Source organism: Panulirus ornatus, chromosome 9, assembly GCF_036320965.1.
Source record: "Panulirus ornatus isolate Po-2019 chromosome 9, ASM3632096v1, whole genome shotgun sequence".
In the NCBI taxonomy this organism is placed as follows: domain Eukaryota; kingdom Metazoa; phylum Arthropoda; class Malacostraca; order Decapoda; family Palinuridae; genus Panulirus; species Panulirus ornatus.
In genome coordinates this window covers 14,093,815-14,113,814 of record NC_092232.1, presented here as the reverse complement: position 1 = coordinate 14,113,814, position 20,000 = coordinate 14,093,815, and the positions used below count along the sequence as shown (strand labels likewise).

Genomic DNA, 20,000 nt, shown 5'->3' with positions numbered 1-20,000 from the left:
TCCCTGGTTCCCTAAGTGCAAGTTCTCCTTGATAACAGCTCCGCCCTAAGCAATGGGGCGAGAGCTGTCCCTTACAGGAGCTTCCCCCTAAAGTAACAGCTGCCGTAAAGTCACAGCGTCTTCCTTTTAAAGTGGGATGGGTTGAGATAATGTCAGTGCCCAGGGTCGTGCGCGACCACAGTGTCCCTGAGCCTTCCATCCATAGCATACAGATCCCATTACCCCTCTCCTCTCCTCTCCTCCATCTCAACTCATGATCTACGTCTAACTCACTCCTGCCTGAGCCTGTCTACTGACGGAGGCGTCGCCGCAAGTGTTGACAGCACGACCCCCCAGCTGTCTGTCTGGTCTATGGATATCGTGACTCCGCCAGCGTAACACTTCACCACGACTCCTGGTCCAGTGAAGTCCCTACCACCACTACGATTCGTGGAAACTTCCCTCCCTCAGAAGGGAGTCTATGGCGAAACGTCTAGCGTCACACTCCGCCGATATAGATTCCAGTATCGTCTATGACATTGTCTTAAAGAGAGTCTTTGCCTATATATCCCCTAAAGAGGACCTTGGTCGTCATCTATTCTTGAATATTGACATGGGTCTAACAGACTTATCTTTAGCGGTTTTTTGACACTAATATCCCTCAAGAGAACCACTGATACCGAATTAGTGCAATGGAGACGTTGGTACTAAATCCCTTTAGATATTAGCCTTGACTCCACAATTCAACAACAAAGTGTTTGACACCATGTCCCCTCACAGGGGCCTGTGACACCACATGCCTACAACAAAGTCTTTGACACCATGTCCCCTCCCAGGGGCCTTTGACACCACATGCCGACAACAAAGTCTTTGACACCACATCCCGTCACAGGAGTCCATGACACCACATGCGTCCAGCAGAGCGTGCCAAGTGTCCAATATCCACTTGTCACTTAGCGCCTTTGTGCCCGCATACTGGCGGCAGTGTGCCCCTCGCCGTTAATTCATTAGTGGCAGTGTTGCTTTACAAAGGACACGCCTCTCCCGGTGCAGGTGGATCGATAGGCTGTACTAGCTAGCGAGGGGGGACGCCACGCCTACCCTGGTACCGGCCTGCCTGCCACCCACCACGCCTCCTCCCTGACCACAGGCGCGCTAGTCTTCTGGGCCCCACGCCTCCTCCTCCCTGACCACAGGCACGCCGGTGAAGGGGGGTTCCACGCCTCAGCCCTGACCACAGGCACGCCAGTGAAGGGGGGGTTCCACGCCTCAGCCCTGACCATAGGCACGCCAGTGAAGGGGGTTTCCACGCCTCAGCCCTGACCACAGGCACGTCGGTGAAGGGGGGTTCCACGCCTCAGCCCTGACCACAGGCACGCCAGTGAAGGGGGTTCCACGCCTCAGCCCTGACCACAGGCACGCCAGTGATGAGGTTCCACGCCTCAGCCCTGACCACAGGCACGCCAGTGAAGGGGTTCCACGCCTCATCCCTAACTACAAGCGGGATAGAGCGATGGTGGCAAGGGCCCTACGCCTCAGCCCTGACCACAGGCATGCCAGTGATGGGGCCCCACTGCGCTTCATCCCTGACCAGAGGCGCATTAGGGTGAGGATGGCGAGGGCTCCATGCCTCAGCCCTGACTACAGGCGTGTCAGTGTCCTGATATAGGAGCCCCACGCCCCCCTGACCGCTAGAACAGAACGACCCTACTATGAGTTCCTTGGTGCCAGAGTGAAAGGCCCACTAATGTTCCCCCCTTCCCTGACCACGACCCAGCTTGTGTGTCAGGGTGAAGGACCATTACACCCCCACCCCATTTCCCCACCCTACACATCCTCCTCCACAGGCCCCTGCCCCCCTGGTGCCGTCCTATGTAAGGGGCCTTCGCGCGCCCCCTCTCCTCCCCAACACCTATCACAGCCCCAATGATGTACTGACGAGTAGGGCCCCCTTACATCTCCCTCTCCACAGGTCCTGTGGGGGGGGTGACGCCTCCACCTTCGTCCCCTTCCCTCGACTTCGTGACCCCGATACCTCATTGACCAGGATCCGATGGAAGGAAGGGCTCCCTCCACACCTCACTAAGCAGGCCCCGCTGAGGTGGAGGGCCTCGAAGTATCCTCTCCCCATCCACTCCACCACACGGGACACATCTAGGGATGGGTTGCCACACACCTACACGCATGTTACACTCCTGCTCACAGTAACAACGGAGGATGTAACAGTGTGGTTCGGTTTGGCGCTTGTCTATTCTTATCTAAAAAGCCTTCGGTTATCTAAGGCCACAAAAGAGCTTCTGTGGTAATGTGGGTAAAGGCCAGGCAACGAACGCTGGGGGGGACCTCCGTGGAGACCGTGACGCATTCATGCATGCCCAGGGTCGAGCGCGTAGGTTCGAATTCTGGTTGCGGTTGTCGGTCCACAATCAACCCAGCTGTTCATCCTCCATTAGGGTTTTTGGTCGATAAGATGGGTATCTGGCTTGGTCTAAGGTATGTATTGTGCTAATGGGATGGCCTTGATCAGGCCCTTCGGTTGTCTGTGTCGTCTCAGCTAATGTAAACAAGTGGGTGGAGGGGAAAGTTAACCTGAAGGAGACAAATAGATAGGTTAACACTACGAACATGGGAGGACGTGTTTATGGAAGCTGCACATGGATGACTGAAGGAGTCACATGAGGATGACAAGCAAGACTTGAATACTGTAACCACCTATGATTGATGACCAACACACACACACACACATACACACACACACACACCCACCCACCCACCCACACACACACATACACACACACACACACACACACACACACACACACACACACATACATACATACACACACACACACACACACACACACACACATGTATATATATATACACACACACACACACACACACACACACACACACGAGGGCAAGTGATGACCCCCCCCCAACCCTGGATGACCTCGTCTGATCCTTGCCAATGAAACCTAATTGAAGGAATCGGCCGATGAAAGCGATAATCCACAAAAGCGTTAAGGCCAGATTTCCCGAGTTTTAACCTGGGGAAGTTCGTCCTTAACGACCGCCACACGTGGTACAGCAGGCCAATCAACTGTGGCACTACGTCACAGGGGTCGTCCAGCCAGCAGGCCAGCAGGCTGGCTTCTTATTTTCTTCACTTATTTTGTTCGTTAATATTGTGGCATCTCCAGATGACGCACTGGTCACCTGTTTGATGATGATAATAATAATAATAATAATAATAATAATAATAATAATATTATTATTATTATTATTATTATTATCATTATTATCATTATTATTATTATCATCAATAATATCAGTAACAGTAATAATAATAAAATAATGATAATAATATTAATCAATAATAATGATTACAATAATAATAATAATAATAGTAATAATAATAATGACAATAATAACATTATCAATAAAGATAATAATTATAGTAATAATAATAATAATAATAATAATAATGATAATAATAATAATAATAATGATGATGATGATGATGATGATGATGATAATAATACGAACAGAATAAGAATAGAATCAGGTAAATTGGGTCTCAAAAAATGGGGACGGGACGGGGTTCCGTTTCCGTTGTATTGGCCCGTTAAAGGAAAGAGCCGCTGGCCAGACAATGCCCTTCCAACTGTACAGTATGTATCTCTACATCGCTTAAACGGAGCCATCAAGGAACCCTACCCTACACTACCTAGGAACCCTACCCTACACTACCTAGGAACCCTACCCTACACTACCTAGGAACCCTACCCTACACTACTTAGGAACCCTACCCTACACTACCTAGGAACCCTACCCTACACTACCTAGGAACCCTACCCTACACTACCTAGGAACCCTACCCTACACTACCTAGGAACCCTACCCTACACTACCTAGGAACCCTACCCTACACTACCTAGGAACCCTACCCTACACTACCTAGGAACCCTATCCTACACTACCTAGGAACCCTATCCTACACTACCTAGGAACCCTACTCTACACTACCTAGGAACCCTACCCTACACTACCTAGAAACTCTACCCTACACTACCTAGGAACCCTACCCTACACTACCTAGGAACCCTACCCTACACTACCTAGGAACCCTACCCTACACTACCTAGGAACCCTACCCTACACTACCTAGGAACCCTACCCTACACTACCTAGGAACCCTACCCTACACTACCTCAGAAACCTAACTCATCCTACCTAGGAACCCTACCCTACACTACCTAGGAACCCTACCCTACCCTACCTAGGAACCCTACCCTACCCTACCTAGGAACGCGACCCTACCCTTGCCTGGAAACCCTACCCAACCCTACCTAACCACACATTAGCTAGGCCTCAGTAGAGCATTCCTTCCAGACTCTCCTACTGAAACAGACTTCAATCCTAAGGGGTTTGGATTTGGGGGTTTGGTTGCCCCAGATCAGGACGGAGGTAAGAACCAGGCCGGTTTAGCGACGCGGGCCGTCCGTCCGTCCGTCCGTCCGTCCATTTCATGCATAGACAAATGCCACTGCGTTATCGACCAGGCGTGGCGGGCTACCGAAGGAGAGGTACCTCCCTCCTGTCGTCGTGCACCTTCGACTAACCTCAGTTTCGTGGCTCTGAGGGAGGAAGTGAACGGCTGAATCACGCATCTTCCACTTTCCTTTTTTTCTTTTGTTTTTTCCCTCCAACGCTTTCATTTTTTCCTTCTTGTTCTATGGTCCATCATGAGATGCGAGGGCAATAGGGTGCAACCGGAGGTGGTGGTATTGGGTGGTTGAGGGTGGTGGAGGTAGAGAGAGAGAGGGGAGTGGCTCTATTATGGGTTGTTATTGGGAGGGAATGCATGGTGATGGAAGAGGGAGGGAGGAGAGTTATGTCGGAGGAGTAAGGGTTGGTTATATGATGGAAAGGTGACGGAGGGGGAGTCCTCCTCCTCCTCCTCTCCCTGCAGGGCGGTGGAGGTGGAGTCATCCCTCCTTCCCTGCAGGGTGATGGAGGTGGAGTCATCCCTCCCTCCCCTGCAGGGCCATGGAAGTGTAGTCATCCTCCTCCTCCTCCTCCTCCTCCTCCTCCTCCTCCTCTCCCTGCAGGGCGATGGAGGTGGAGTCATCCCTCCCTCCCTGCAGGGTGATGGAGGTAGAGTCATCCCTCCCTCCCTGGAGAGTGACAGAGGTGGACTCCCCCGCCCTGCTTTGATGAGAGCAGTAAGAGGGGAGGAAGTCTGAAGGAAGTATGACCGTTGAGGACAAGAAAGGATGGAGTAAAGGGGAAGGAGGAAGGTGAAGCAAGATGGACTGAGGCATGGAGTAGTGATGGAGTGTGACCAGGTGACACGCTAGATCACCTGGTGACAGTCACAGAGGAGAGGAGGAGGGCCACAGACTGTGTCAGACTGGTGACTGGCGTATATTGTTAACAGGTTACGCCAGTCACACAGACTGGCGTCAGATATCTACGCTACGACTGACCCTTGAGCACGACCTTTAAATGATGACCTAACCTTTCAACCCCGAGCATTAAAAAGGTCAGGTCAGAAAATCAAACCATCTTATGAGTCGTATACCATCGTGCTTAATAAGGGTTCTACCGTCGTTCTCATGGGTCGTACCGTCGTGCTAAATGAGGGTCGTACCGTCGTCCTCAAGGATCGTACCGTCGTGCTCAACGGTCGTACCATCATGCTCAGTGATTGTGCTCAAGGGTTGTACCTTCGTGCTCAAGGGTCGTACCGTCGTGCTCCTGGGTTGTACCGTCGTGCTCCTGGGTTGTACCGTCGTTCTCAAGGGTCGTACTGTCGTGCTCCTGGGTTGTACCGTCGTGCTCAAGGGTCGTACCGTCGTAGCTTAAGAGGTCACCTTAACATGTTGTCAGACTGGGGTAAGAGATGGTATACAGATGACAACGGACGTGGCTGGCACGACCACCATGTGAAGTGGTGGAGAACTACATCAACTGGAGACATGATCGATGGATTAATGACATTGCCTGTGACTGAGGCGAGATCGTCTGACGACAGATTGAAACTGTAACCGAAACAAGTATAATGCGCATCTCTCCCAACCATCCATCCATCCATCCGCACCTCCCCCCAACCATCCATCCATCAATCCATCCATGCATCCGCACCTCCCCCCATCCATCCATCCATGCGCACCTCCCCTCAACCATCCATCCATCCATGCGCACCTCCCCTCAACCATCCATCCATCCATGCGCACCTCCCCCCAACCATCCATCCATCCATCCATCCATCCGCGCCCCCCTTCAACTATCCATCCATCCATCTGCGCCTCCCCTCAACCATCCATCCATCCCATCAAAAAACGAGAAAAGAGAAAAAATGAAATATTTGTATTATTTCGACTTTATTTTAGATGAGATGCAATCATTTCGTTCAAAGGATTCTGCTTCAAGTGGCCACAAATTCTCAGAACTCTCTGGGACTCGTTTGGCACCAATTGTCATCATTTAGGACTCGTTGAACTTGCATTTCAACTGCACATAACTTGTCTAAACGAATCTTAACAGATTAAACAATCGTTTAACCATAATATCAACGATCCACAGCTAGTTTTGAGCTTATTTACTGACCTAACTAGGCTATGAACCCCCCCGCCACTCCTCGTTAACCCAGACACCCTCTTCACTCAGGAGTCATTTCGTTAAAAGCTTAACCATCACCTCGTTTAACCTGGGTCTCAGATCACCGAGTTTCATTGAAATATAAACCATAGCTCTCCAGCAGTTCCTCTTATTGGAGTCGTATTCCCAATTCTTCCTTTGGAATCAATATATTTCAAGAATAATGAGACTTTCCTCACTTGTTCAATGTCTAATCACAGGGAATTTTCTTCTCTTTATTGGATTCCAACCCTATGTGACTCGTGTTACTTCCAGGTTAATTAATCATCCAAGAGGAGTTGGAAACAGGATCCCGAAGACGAAGTGGAATTGGGATCCCTTAGGTGAGGTTGGCACTAGTAGGCTTCCAATAGATGGAATAAACTCATGGGGTCGTGTGAGGGACCCCAAAAAAAAATAATCGAGTTGGCAATATCTGTACTACTTGGTATTTGGGCTGACGACCGGCCCATCACAGACTTACAAAACGCCATTAATGTCGTCTGCCTTCGGTAGTGTGTGTGTGTGTGTGTGTGTGTGTGTGTGTGTGTGTGTGTGTGTGTGTGTGTGTGTTTGGATGATGATTGTCTATGACAGGAGGCAACTGATGACCTACCTCACCAACGCAAACACCCCTGACGTCAGGATGTCCAACCCCAGTCACCAACGACCCTCACCAGTGAGCCTTCTTCTCCCCCCTCGCACGCGAACCACCGACAAGTGAACATACCCCATGAATGAGCTCCTTCTCCTCCCCCTCCGCCCCAAGGGCCTCCGCCAGTGAACACCCCCTCCACCCTTACGAGTGAGCGCGCCCACGCCCCTCCCCGCGCCCCTCGAACTGTGCTGTAGTCCACAGAGAGGAGCTAATTCCAGACAATGGGGATGTAAGGCGTCCAGACCCCGGTGTTCTCACCCCTCAATTCCTCGATTCCCGGTCGTCAACCATTCCTGGTCTAATCCAAGGATCATTCCTAGGAACATTAGCAGTGTCATTCTGCGGTGAGAGGGAGGTGGGAGGAGGGGCGGAGGAGTGAGGAAGGGAGGGTGTTGGGTTCAGTGCCAGGCGGAGGTTGGGTGGTTGGGGGAACGCTTCTAAAACTCTGTATGGCATCCTTGTTTCTATCTTTTTTGTTTGCTGTTTGTAGATTTGTTTTCCTTGTGCTGATGTATGGGGTAATTGTCTGCTTTTTCCTCCTTCATATCATACCTACATCAAGAATAACAAAGGAAAGTAAACAATGAACAATATAAGAATGTCCAGTGACTGTCTTAATACAAATAGGTCAATATTCTGTCATACATATATACATACACATATTCGTAATTGTCCGCCTTACCGAGGTAGCGCCAAAAACAAACGAAAAAATGGCCTCATTCGCTTACTTGTACCCTCTAGCTGTCATTTATTATGCACTGAAACCAGACCCCTAACCACAAGGCCCTAAAGACCTTTCTTTGGTTTCTGCCCTGGTTCAGTTCATTGACGGCACGTCGTCCTCTATAAACAGCATCGTTCCAATTCGCACGAGCGCTCTATCCCTTGCACGCCTCGCACCTTCTTGCATGTCCAGGTCCTGGACTTCGGCGAGGCTGTATGATTGGTATTTGACGAAACCGAGTATGGTCTCGTCAAAGAACTCCTCACTTCAATCGAGTCCATCCTGACCCTGCTACTGAGTGGAGTGTCATCTTGCAGCTGCATGAGCCTCTAGATGGCAGAGGGAGATCCTGGAAATATCGCTCCATGGCCCCTTTTGTGAAACGAATCCTGAGGATTAATAATAATGATAAATGAATAATGTACCTCTTCATGGCTGTTTGTATGGCAACTCCATCAGTCCTCCTCATGGCTCAGAGACGGGAGACTCGCTCACCCACCTCATGGCCATGTTACAGGAGCCACACCCGCCCGTCACCACGAGTGGGTGAGGCCCTCACAGTACTGACGGACACGAGGACCTGCCCAACAGCGTTCTTGAGAGCCACTTCTGTCGCAGGGAACACTTCTTCCTCTCCTTCTAATGAGAGCCCCTCGAAGCCCATTGCCTCTCCTCTCCCTCCCTAGCCCACTGCCTCTCCTCTCCCTCGCAACCCATAACCTCCCATCTCCCTCCTGAGCCCACCGCCTCTCCTCTCCCTCTCCAGCCCATTGCCTCCCATCACCCTTCGTAGCCCATCACCTCCTCCCCTCGAAGCCCACAGCTTCCTTTCTTCCCAAAGCGGTCCCAGTTCTACTGCTTCCTCCCTAGAGGGAAGGCGGGTCGTCCCGTAGGAGTTGCCAGGAAGTCCTTCTTCTCAAGGACTAACACACCTCGAGGGAGCCACCACGCTCGTCTACAGCTGTCCAGCTTCATGCATAAAGAAACTGTACAGCTGTAGAGCTTCATCCTTTTCCATAACACTTCCCCTCCCATCTCTGAAGACCACCTCTCAAACCATTATAGAAAGACCTCCTCTAGAGAGGCCTTTTTACAACCTCTAAAGAAAGACTGGCTCTTCATCTTTATATAGAAAAAAAGGACCTCTCTTCCTCTATGGAAAAGACCTCCCTCTCAACCCCTTATAGAAAGACAGACCCCCCCTCTAAACCTCTACAGAAAGACCTCTCAAAATCTATAGAAAGACCCCGCTCCTCCTCCTTCTTTTCAGTCTCAATAATAAGACCTCTCTTCAGAGAGACATCTTCTCAACTCCTATAGACAGACCTCCAACCCCAACTTCATATGAAAGAAAAGAAAAAAAGAAAAATTCCTCTCAAACTCCATAGAAAAAGACCTGCTCTGAACCTCTGTACACACACACACACACCTCCTCTTCACCTAGAAACCATCTCCCTCGTCACTTAAGGAGGAATGGCCTTTCACCCAGGGAGATCCTCCCTCACTCACACCTGATTGTTAGTCTCCCTCGTCCATTATTACACAGACGAAAAAAAAAAAAGGGGTAGGATTTTTTTTTTTGCCCCTTTTTCCTCGATCCTTATTAAGATAAAATCATTTCCACGCTTTTCCTCAGCTATGATTACAGAAAGTGCCAGTAAAAGGTACGTATAATAAGAAGTGGATTAATAAAGGATACATTTTTTGCTCATTAAAACCTAACCCTGGCAGACTCTACGAGTCTCTTCTCTGGACTGGTCGAACGCTTGTGTTCTAATCGTTCGTTGTATCACAAAAACAGATTTTACTCGCAAATCCAGCCAGAGGATCTTCCCTCGACTTCGTCAGTGTCGTATGACGTCACTGCTTCCAAACACGTCATATAAATCCTTTCCAGTGTTATAAACGCTCTGAGGGTGTCACTATTTCACAACAACGTTTACAATCATGTCGTACGTCATCCATGTTTTCATAACGGCCTTTCATGTTTCGTCTGACTTCAGTCGAGAATCAAAAACGTCAAAAGAAAAAGAAAAAGGTTTCGATCGTCAAGAGATGATTAACTTAAGTGTCAAACACAAGTCTCGAGTGTGCAGTTATGATCTGCCCTGGTTGTGGATTCACACCATATTATAGCCTTCTCTCGTAACATCACAACCGAAGAAACGTTTACCTTCATCGCAAACGTTGAGGGAGTAGCACATGCGCTTAGAATACAAAGATAAACAAAGGAATTCAGACAGCAACAGGCCATCAAGATCCTCTCGAGGTTGTCTGTGGCTGTATGAGACATCAGAATGTCATAGATTCGTCAGGAGAAACTTAGAATGGGATCAGATAATGCAAAGAGAAAAATCTGCGAACTGTCAGTAAAACTTAAGGAGTCTCAAATCATCTTAGCCGTGGAATCTAAAGCGAATTGTTTATCAAGTCTATTCTTAAAGGTGTCTATAGAACTGCTATCTACCACTCTAACCCATCCATAGCAAATAGGCCATTACACACAAAACCTCAAAGTTTGCCAAGAAGATTGATAATACAGAGAGAGAAAGAACAAATCCTCAAGAGATGTAGAGATATAAGAACCAAAGGCCATAACAAAATGAAATTTAGAGAGAAACTTGTTAGCAAGGAGGCACTGAGTAAGTACATTTATAACAGAGAGTGATGGACGAAGGAGATAAACTTGAGAGAGGGCGTAGTAAATTCAGACAGCATACATGAATATCAGTGGAGGGTCCCTACGAATATTGAACTCTCTCCTCGTACAGTACAAATAGGGAGTTACAAATAGCTAATATAACAATACAAGTTCAGGAGACCCCCATAATTGTAGATCTCTCTCTCTCTCCCCGTCCTATACAAATAGGTAAATAGGTAAACACACACACACACACACACACACACACACACACACACACGCACACCTGGGTTGGATGAAGGATAAAGGACAGAGATTCAAGCTGTTGTTTACCTTACCTTGCTTTATGTCACCATAAACTACAGCACAGTAGAGGATGCGGGAGGGAGATAGAAAAAAAAAAAAGGGGGAGGTTGTATAGGGACCGAGTGATTGATCTCGTGCAGTCAGCTTTGTGTATATAGTGCTAAGTACTAAATGTAACTAATGGGCAGTACTAAATAAACGAATGTGTGTGTGTGTGTGTGTGTGTGTGTGTGTGTGTGTGTGTGTGTGTGTGTGTGTGTGTTTGTGTGTATGTGTGTGCGCGTGTGTGTGTATATATATGTGTGTATATATGTGTGTGTGTGTGTGTGCGTATATGTGTGTGTGTGTGTGTGTGTGTGTGTGTGTGTGTGTGTGTGTGTAGATATAGCAGCCATGTTCAATTCACATGACAGCTAGAGACTGGATGGTGAGTCGAATGCAGTCTTTCTTCGTCTGCTCCTGGCGCGCCCTCGCTAACGCGGGAAACGACGAATACGTTTGGAACAGAAGAAAAATCCATTGATGGAAAAAGAGTTGGCAATGAGTAGAATAATCGAGAGGTCAGTTTGCTTCTCCTGAACCAAAGAATTCATTTCCTCAGTAATCAGCTGTGATCATTACGTCTGGAATTGAATGTAATCACTTTCTTAACAATGATTACTTAAACAAGACCTGACTGCTGGTTTGGTGTGGCTCTGTTCGCAATGATTCTGTGCTAAGAAGAAAAAAAAGTCGCACGTCTGTTCACTGCGTGCTGAAAAGTCGTACGTTAGTTCATGTGATGAAAAGTCATACGTCAGTTCAGTAGGTGCTGAAAAGTTGTGCGTCGGTTTACTCTGTGCTGAAAAGTCGCACGCCAGTTTGCTAGGTGCTGAAAATTTGTCCCTCACTTTATCAAGTGCTGAAAACTTGTACGTCAGTTTACCAGGTGCTGAAAACTTGTACGTCAGTTTACCAGGTGCTGAAAACTTGTACGTCAGTTTACCAGGTGCTGAAAACTTGTACGTCAGTTTACCAGGTGCTGAAAACTTGTACGTCAGTTTACCAGGTGCTGAAAACTTGTACGTCAGTTTACCAGGTGCTGAAAACTTGCACGTCAGTTTACCAGGTGCTGAAAACTTGCACGTCAGTTTGCCAGGTGCTGAAAACTTGTACGTCATTTTACCAGGTGCTGAAAACTTGTACGTCAGTTTACCAGGTGCTGAAAACTTGTACGTCAGTTTACCAGGTGCTGAAAACTTGTACGTCAGTTTACCAGGTGCTGAAAACTTGTACGTCAGTTTACCTGGTGCTGAAAACTTGTACGTCAGTTTACCAGGTGCTGAAAACTTGTACGTCAGTTTACCAGGTGCTGAAAACTTGTACATCAGTTTACCAGGTGCTGAAAACTCGTACGTCAGTTTACCAGGTGCTGAAAACTCGTACGTCAGTTTACCAGGTGCTGAAAACTTGTACGTCAGTTTACCAGGTGCTGAAAACTTGTACGTCAGTTTACCTGGTGCTGAAAACTTGTACGTCAGTTTACCAGGTGCTGAAAACTTGTACGTCAGTTTACCAGGTGCTGAAAACTTGTACATCAGTTTACCAGGTGCTGAAAACTCGTACGTCAGTTTACCAGGTGCTGAAAACTTGTACGTCAGTTTACCAGGTGCTGAAAACTCGTACGTCTGTTTACCAGGTGCTGAAAACTTGTACGTCAGTTTACCAGGTGCTGAAAACTCGTACGTCAGTTTGCCAGGGCCTGAAAACTCGTACGTCAGTTCACCAGGTGCTGAAAACTCGTACGTCAGTTTACCAGGTGCTGAAAACTTGTACGTCAGTTCACCAGGTGCTGAAAACTCGTACGTCAGTTCACCAGGTGCTGAAAACTTGTACGTCAGTTCACCAGGTGCTGAAAACTCGCACGTCAGTTCACCAGGTGCTGAAAACTCGTACGTCAGTTCACCAGGTGCTGAAAACTCGCACGTCAGTTCACCAGGTGCTGAAAACTCGCACGTCAGTTTACTCGGTGCTCAAAAGCCGCTCGTCAGCTTACCAGGTGCATCACAAAGGTCGTACAGCACCTCATCAACTGGTGGAAGAAAAGGTCGTGTTGCGACCTCCAAAAGCTCTTTCCGGACTCCTCCGCCTCTGGAAAAATCACCTCCTTCCCCCCCTCTCTCTCTCTCTCTCTCTCTCTCTCTCTCTCTCTCTCTCTCTCTCTCTCTCTCTCTCTCTCTCTCTCTCTCCGAATAATAATCCTCAAATAAAACCGCTAAGAAAAATAAAACCGCTAAAAAAATAAATAAAACCGCAAAAAAGATAAATGAAACAGCTAAAAGATAAATAAAACCGCAAAAAAATAAATAGATCCGCTAAAAATATAAATAAAACCGCTAAAAAATAAATAAAACCGCTAAAAAACACCGCTAAGAAAAATAAAACCGCTAAAAAAATAAATAAAACCGCAAAAAAGATAAATGAAACCGCTAAAAGATAACTAAAACCGCTAAAAAAATAAATAAAACCGCAAAAAATAAATAAAATAAATAAAACCGCTAAAAAATAAATAAAACCGCTATAAAACACCGCTAAGAAAAATAAAACCGCTAAAAAAATAAATAAAACCGCAAAAAAGATAAATGAAACCGCTAAAAGATAACTAAAACCGCTAAAAAAATAAATAAAACCGCAAAAAATAAATAAAACCGCTAAAAAATAAATAAAACCGCTAAAAAACACACACATTAGAATTATCCCCCACCACCACCACCACCACCTTCCCTTCAGCGTTTCTCCCCTCCATCCGCCAGTATCACTCGAGCGATCTTTTACGACATGTCAGTACAGCACAGTAGCAACACAGCAGCACAGCAGCAACACAGCAGCACAGCAGCAGCACAGCACAGCAGCACAGCAGCAGCACAGCTTCAGCAGCACAGCAGCACAGCAGCAGCACAGCTTCAGCAGCACAGCAGCAGCAACACAGCAGCACAGCACAGCAGCAGTAGCACAGCAGCAGCAGCACAGCAGCACAGTAGCAGCACAGCAGCAGCAGCACACAGCAGCACAGCAGCAGCAGCACAGCAGCAGCAGCACACAGCAGCACAGCAGCAGCAGCACAGCAGCAGCAACACAGCAGCACAGCACAGCAGCAGTAGCACGGCAGCAGGAGCACAGCACAGCAGCAGCACAGCAGCAGCAGCACAGCAGCACAGCAAAGCAGCACAGCAACACAGCAACAGCAGCACAGCAGCAGCAGCACAGCAGCAGTACAGCAGCAGCACAACAGCAGCACAGCAGCAGCAGCAGCAGCAGCACAGCAGCAGCAGCAGCAGCAGCACAGCAGCAGCAGCACAGCAGCACAGCAGGAGCACAGCAGGAGCACAGCAGCACAGCAGCAGCACAGCAGCACAGCAGCATCACAGCTTCAGCAGCACAGCTTCAGCAGCACAACAGCAGCACAGCAGCAGCACAGCAGCAGGAGCAGCATCAGGGCAGGTGACAAAGCGCCTTTAAAAATCTGCCTGACAAATCTAAAGACAGACTGAGCGTTCTTCTTCTTGTCTTCCAGTCACGTTCATCCAGTAAGGTGTCGTGTGTCAGATTGTTTCGTCCACGTTTGTATCACACGACGGTACAAGGAGGAGGGAGTTTATTTTTTTTTTTTTTTCGTATACGATGAGAGTTTGTGTCACTTGGAATTAGGGAAACAAGTCTGCATGAACCTCTTTATCATAGTCTCATTCTTCAATATATTGTAAATTTCTTCAGCTTTGGCTGGCTCTCTCTCTCTCTCTCTCTCTCTCTCTCTCTCTCTCTCTCTCTCTCTCTCTCTCTCTCACACACACACACACACACTATGCCAACACACACAAACGCTGTCATCATCCATCGTCACTCCAACCGTTCCTGACGTACACCCATCACTGAGTTACACACATCCATCGGTGAGTTACACCCACCCACCAGTGAGTTACACACATCCATCGGTGAGTTACACACATCCATCGGTGAGTTACACACACCCACCAGTGAGTTTCGCACAACCATCAGTGACTTACACCCACATCCACCAGTGAGTTACACACATCCATCAGTGAGTTACACACATCCATCGGTGAGTTACACACATCCATCAGAGTTACACACATCCATCAGAGTTACACACATCCATCAGAGTTACACACATCCATCAGTAAGTTACACACATCCACCAGTGAGTTACACACATCCATCAGAGTTACACACATCCATTAGAATTACACACATCCATCAGTAAGTTACACACATCCACCAGTGAGTTCCACACATCCATCAGTAAGTTACACACATCCACCAGTGAGTTACACACATCCACCAGTGCGTTCTTTATGTCTACAAGTTCAACCTGGAGTTCACTCCTCCTCCTCCTCCTTCCCTCCCACCACCTCCTCCCAATCCTCCCCCTCCCCTCCCTCCTTCCCTGTAACAGCTTCAACTTCCCTCCTATGCCATCCCATCCCCCCGCCACCCTTTACGAGTCTCCCGCGCTCCTTCACATCCTCGCAAGTTTCCTCCTCCAAGACGTCTCAATCATCTCTCTTCAATCTGCCTCCTCCTGCCGATGGGTAGGCCTCATTTCCAGGCTTGGGAGAGTGAGGGAGGGAGGGATCACCTTCTCCCTCACTACCTCGGGTTTGTTTAAGCTGCTGCTGCTGCTGCTGCACGATCTTTCCCCTCCTTTCTCCCCTCTGCACCTGGGTTCTCCTCTCCCCCCCTCCTCCTCAGTCCCCCTTTTCCACCACTCTCTCTCTCCCCTGTTCCTCCCTATGACCAAAGGACTGGCGGCAGCTTCCTCCCCCTTCCTCTGACCACACCTTATTCCTGGTATGCTCCGTACACGCCCTCTCTCTCTCTCTCTCTCTCTCTCTCTCTCTCTCTCTCTCTCTCTCTCTCTCTCTCTACCTGCATCACGTCCCCCTTCAAAATTTGGAGGTCTTAATTTGCTCCTCTCTCTCTCTCTCTCTCTCTCTCTCTCTCTCTCTCTCTCTCTCTCTCTCTCTCTCTCTCTCTCTCTACCTGCATCACGCCTCCCTTCAAAATTTGGAGGTCTTAATTTGCTCCTCTCTCTCTCTCTCTCTCTCTCTCTCTCTCTCTCTCTCTCTCTCTCTCTCTCTTTTTACACGATCTTTCCCTCCGGTCCTCCCTGGTCTCTCTGCTGGGGCTGGCGGACTTCTCTTTCTCTCACCTGAGGAGGAAAAGTTAACTTCCTTTCTCCGTTTCCTGTGGTAGGTCTTGCCTCCTGCCTGGACTCCTGCATAATTGTACCATTCACTCCAGTCCTGGGTTTAATTTCCCGCCCTTTCCTGTGCCAGAGTTTTACTTTCCTTTATTCTCGTTCCTCGTGTGTGTGTGTGTGTGTGTGTGTGTGTGTGTGTGTGTGTGTGTGTGTGTGGGCGTCTACCTCTCTGTCTATCGTTCCTGCTTCTCTCTTTCTTTCTTTCTTCCATCAATTTCTTTTTCCCGTTCTTTCTTTTGTCTATTTATGTTTTCGGTGTTTTCAAGGCCTTCTGCCTCCCCTTGTCTTCGGTTTCATATTGTTTACTACCGGTTGGAATTATTGTATGCCTTGGGTTTCTGTACTTTGTCTGTCTTTCTGTCTGTATGTCTATCTGCCTGTCTATCTATCTGTCGGTACACACCCTTCGGTACTACGGAGGTCCCTCCCTCACTCCCTCCCTCCGTCACTCTGTGTCTACAGTAACACCACCTCCTTACTTCTCTCTCTCTCTCTCTCTCTCTCTCTCTCTCTCTCTCTCTCTCTCTCTCTCTATCCCCTCCCACCTTCTATCCCTTACCTTACCACTCGCCTGTTCCACCCACTCTCTCTCTCCCTCTTCCTTCCTTCCTTCCTCCCCTCTCACTCCCCCTCCCTCCGTCCGTCGCCCTCCTCCGCTCACTCTGCTCTTCTCTCACCGCGGTACCTCTCTCCACTCTCACTCTTCACTCTCTCTCTCACCGGAGGGAGCGGGCGAGCGGCCCCTCCCACCGCAGCACCCCTCTCTCACGGCCTGTGTTCCCGTCTCTCCGCTGCCCCTCCCTGGCCTCCTACCCTGGGACTTCCCCTCCTGGCCCCGCCCATCTGCGGATCGATGCAGGTGTGTCGCTGGTGTGGCCTCCTGGTCCTGGTCCTGGCCGCACGAGCAGCGGCAGCGGCGGCAGCGGCACCAGCAGCAGCAGCGGCGATGATGTCAGTGTTTCGTGGCAGGGTGCCGCTCGAAGTGGCGTTTCTCAAGTTCGTTGCAGCCTTCTGACGCCCGCGTCGGCAGGAGCTGGGCGGGGCTGGGCGGTGAGCCACCACAAGACGGAGTCTAAGGTAAACCTGGAAGTGTAGTTTGTTAAGTGTTCGTCACTGGGGTGTGCGTGTGTGGGTGTGTGTTGTTGTGTTGTGTGTGTTTGTGTGTGTGTGTGTGTGAGCGGCGGCAGCGGTGGTAGCGGCGATCGCGACGGAGGACCCCCTGTCGGGTTGATCACCTGACCCATCTCCTCCTCTCTCTCTTTCTATCTGTCACGAACGCCAACTCACGAATGTGATTCTGCCACCACACCGCCCGGACTCTGCCATGATGGTGGAGTGGTGTGGCATTCAACGTTAACAATGCGTAGTTAAGCGTCGTTCCTCTAATCACCAGTCCGGTCGTTAGTAATGTTAATGGTTATCGCAAGGGGAAAAAAAAAAAATGCGTATGTGCGGTTTATTCCTTTTTTTTCTCGGGTTTCTTTACAAGATTTCTGATTACTGACCGTTGTCATTTTTGCGATACATTATAGATCTGCGTCCCAGAAATACACAGATATAGGACTGCGAGTGAGCAATGTTACTGCCACAACAGCTGAGACAAAGTGATACTCATCATTTCATATATTCGCTCGTAACGTCGGATTGAACCATAGCAGAAAGTTATCCTTTTCTTTTTTTCTTTTTTTTTTGGAAAGGGTTTCGCTGAAAACAACACCAAGAACTTGCACTACTTGCTTGTTTACAAAAGGCATCAGGTCCTGGACGTATGTATATATATATATACAAGCGTCGTAGTGCTGTCGCTGTGGCCCTACAACACCCTCAGCGACTCCCAGGTAGTTTACTACTACTACTACTACTACTACTACTATTACTACTATCTCCAGCAACTTCAAGCAAAACATTTAAACTTTTTTCTTCCACAGAAATCCAGATTATATATACATATATTTTTTTTTCCGTCCCCCACCTTAAACCTTATCGAAAAATTCGTACCTAAATGTTCGTCATTCGCAAACCTTCGTCATTACTTCCTCACACAAGACGGAATGAAAGATACGAGTTTTGGGCGCCCACACGGGCTAACAATAATAGCTGGGGAAATTATAGACGATTCGTGTCGTTCGGAATATTGACCATAGGTCATGTTGTGGTGTAGTGACCATAGGACATGTTGTGGTGTGTTGACCATAGGTCACAATGTAGTACATGGACCATAGTTCATGTCTTAGTACAAAGTACAGAACGTAACAAGAGCACTTCCTTGTACCAGCTTTTCGTGTGTGTAGTGAGCGAGCGGCGCGTCGCGGGCTGTAATGACGAGGTTTACGATTGGCTTTGTTTCTGTGGTTTGAGCTCTTAAAACGCCTCGGGTTTACTGAAAGGAGGGACTAGGAGGTTAGGGGAAGGAGGAAGGAGGAGAAGGAAGAGGAGGAGGGATTGGAAAGAAATGAGAATATAAGGAAAAGAGACAGATCGACGGGGGATGGAGGAAGGAGAGCGGGGGTGTCATAACGTCTTTGTTTCGCCTGCGAGAGTATACGACAGACGACGTCTTTGAGAAACGTACACTTAGTGCGTGCGTCTGGTTTAGCGCGTACAGTTAGTGCGTCTGGTTTAGCGCGTACAGTTAGTGCGTCTGGTTTAGCGCGTACAGTTAGTGCGTCTGGTTATGTGCGTTCTTAGTGCGTCTGGTTAAGCCCGTTGTTATGCGTCTGGTTATGTGCGTTCTTAGTGCGTCTGGTTAAGCGCGTACAGTTAGTGCTTGTGGTTAAGTGCGTTCTTAGTGCGTCTGGTTAAGCGCGTACAGTTAGTGCCTGTGGATAAGCGCGTTCTTAGTGCGTCTGGTTAGGCGCGTTGTTAGTGCGTCTGGTTAAGCGCGTACACTTAGTGCTTGTGGTTAAGAGTGTTGTTAGTGCGTCTGGTTAAGCGCGTTGTTATGCGTCTGGTTAAGAGCGTATAGTTTGTGCGTCTGGTTAAAAGCGTTGTTAGTGCGTTTGGTTAAGCGCGTTGTTAGTGCTTGTGGTTAAGAGTGTTGTTAGTGCTTGTGGTTAAGCGCGTTGTTAGTGCGGCTGGTTAAGCGCGTACAGTTAGTGCGTCTGGTTAAAAGCGTTGTTAGTGCGTTTGGCTAAGCGCGTTGTTAGTGCTTGTGGTTAAGAGTGTTGTTAGTGCTTGTGGTTAAGCGCGTTGTTAATGCGTCTAGTTAAGCTCGTTGTTAATGCGTCTAGTTAAGCGCGTTCTTAGTGCTTGTGGCTAATCGCGTACAGTTAGTGCTTGTGGTTAAGCGCGTTGTTTGTGCGCCTGGTTAAGCGCGTTGTTAGTGCTTGTGGTTAATCGCGTTGTTATGCGTCTGGTTAAGCGCGTTCTTAGTGCTTGTGGCTAATCGCGTTCAGTTAGTGCCTGTGGTTAAAAGCGTTGTTAGTGCTTGTGGTTAAGCGCGTTGTTAGTGCTTGTGGTTAAGCGCGTTGTTAGTGCTTGTGGTTAAGCGCGTTGTTAGTGCTTGTGGTTAAGCGCGTTGTTAGTGCGCGTGGTTAAGTGCGAGTCTCCAGCTATTCTGATCAATAACACCTATAATACTTAGGCTGTGAGAAGGCTTCTTTGTTTGTTTGTTTGTTTGTTAGCGTAGCGGCGTCACACGTGTTTGTTAGCAGGTTAGGGGGGCCATGGTTAGTTAGCGCGTCGTCTGGTTTTTGAAGGGCTGTGGGTGGGTGGGTTAGCCCCGGCCAAACCCCTCACTTCCCGTGTGTATACCACCCTCACCTCCGCCGCCACCTCCGCCGCCGCC

At 48.6% G+C, this 20,000-nt stretch overlaps 1 protein-coding gene across 3 annotated transcripts in view; it reads left to right on the top strand.

Annotated features, from left to right (window-relative positions):
* Window positions 1-20,000, top strand: part of ChAT (Choline acetyltransferase) — a 328,988-nt gene that overhangs the window by 128,511 nt on the left and 180,477 nt on the right. The window contains exon 1 of one of the 3 annotated variants that reach the window (XM_071664726.1): window positions 16,735-17,290. The exons of the other annotated variants lie outside the window; for them this stretch is intronic. The gene's annotated coding sequence lies outside the window, so the exon portion shown is untranslated. Of the gene's footprint in view, window positions 1-16,734; window positions 17,291-20,000 lie in introns of those variants that run through there. 3 annotated transcript variants of the gene reach the window in all.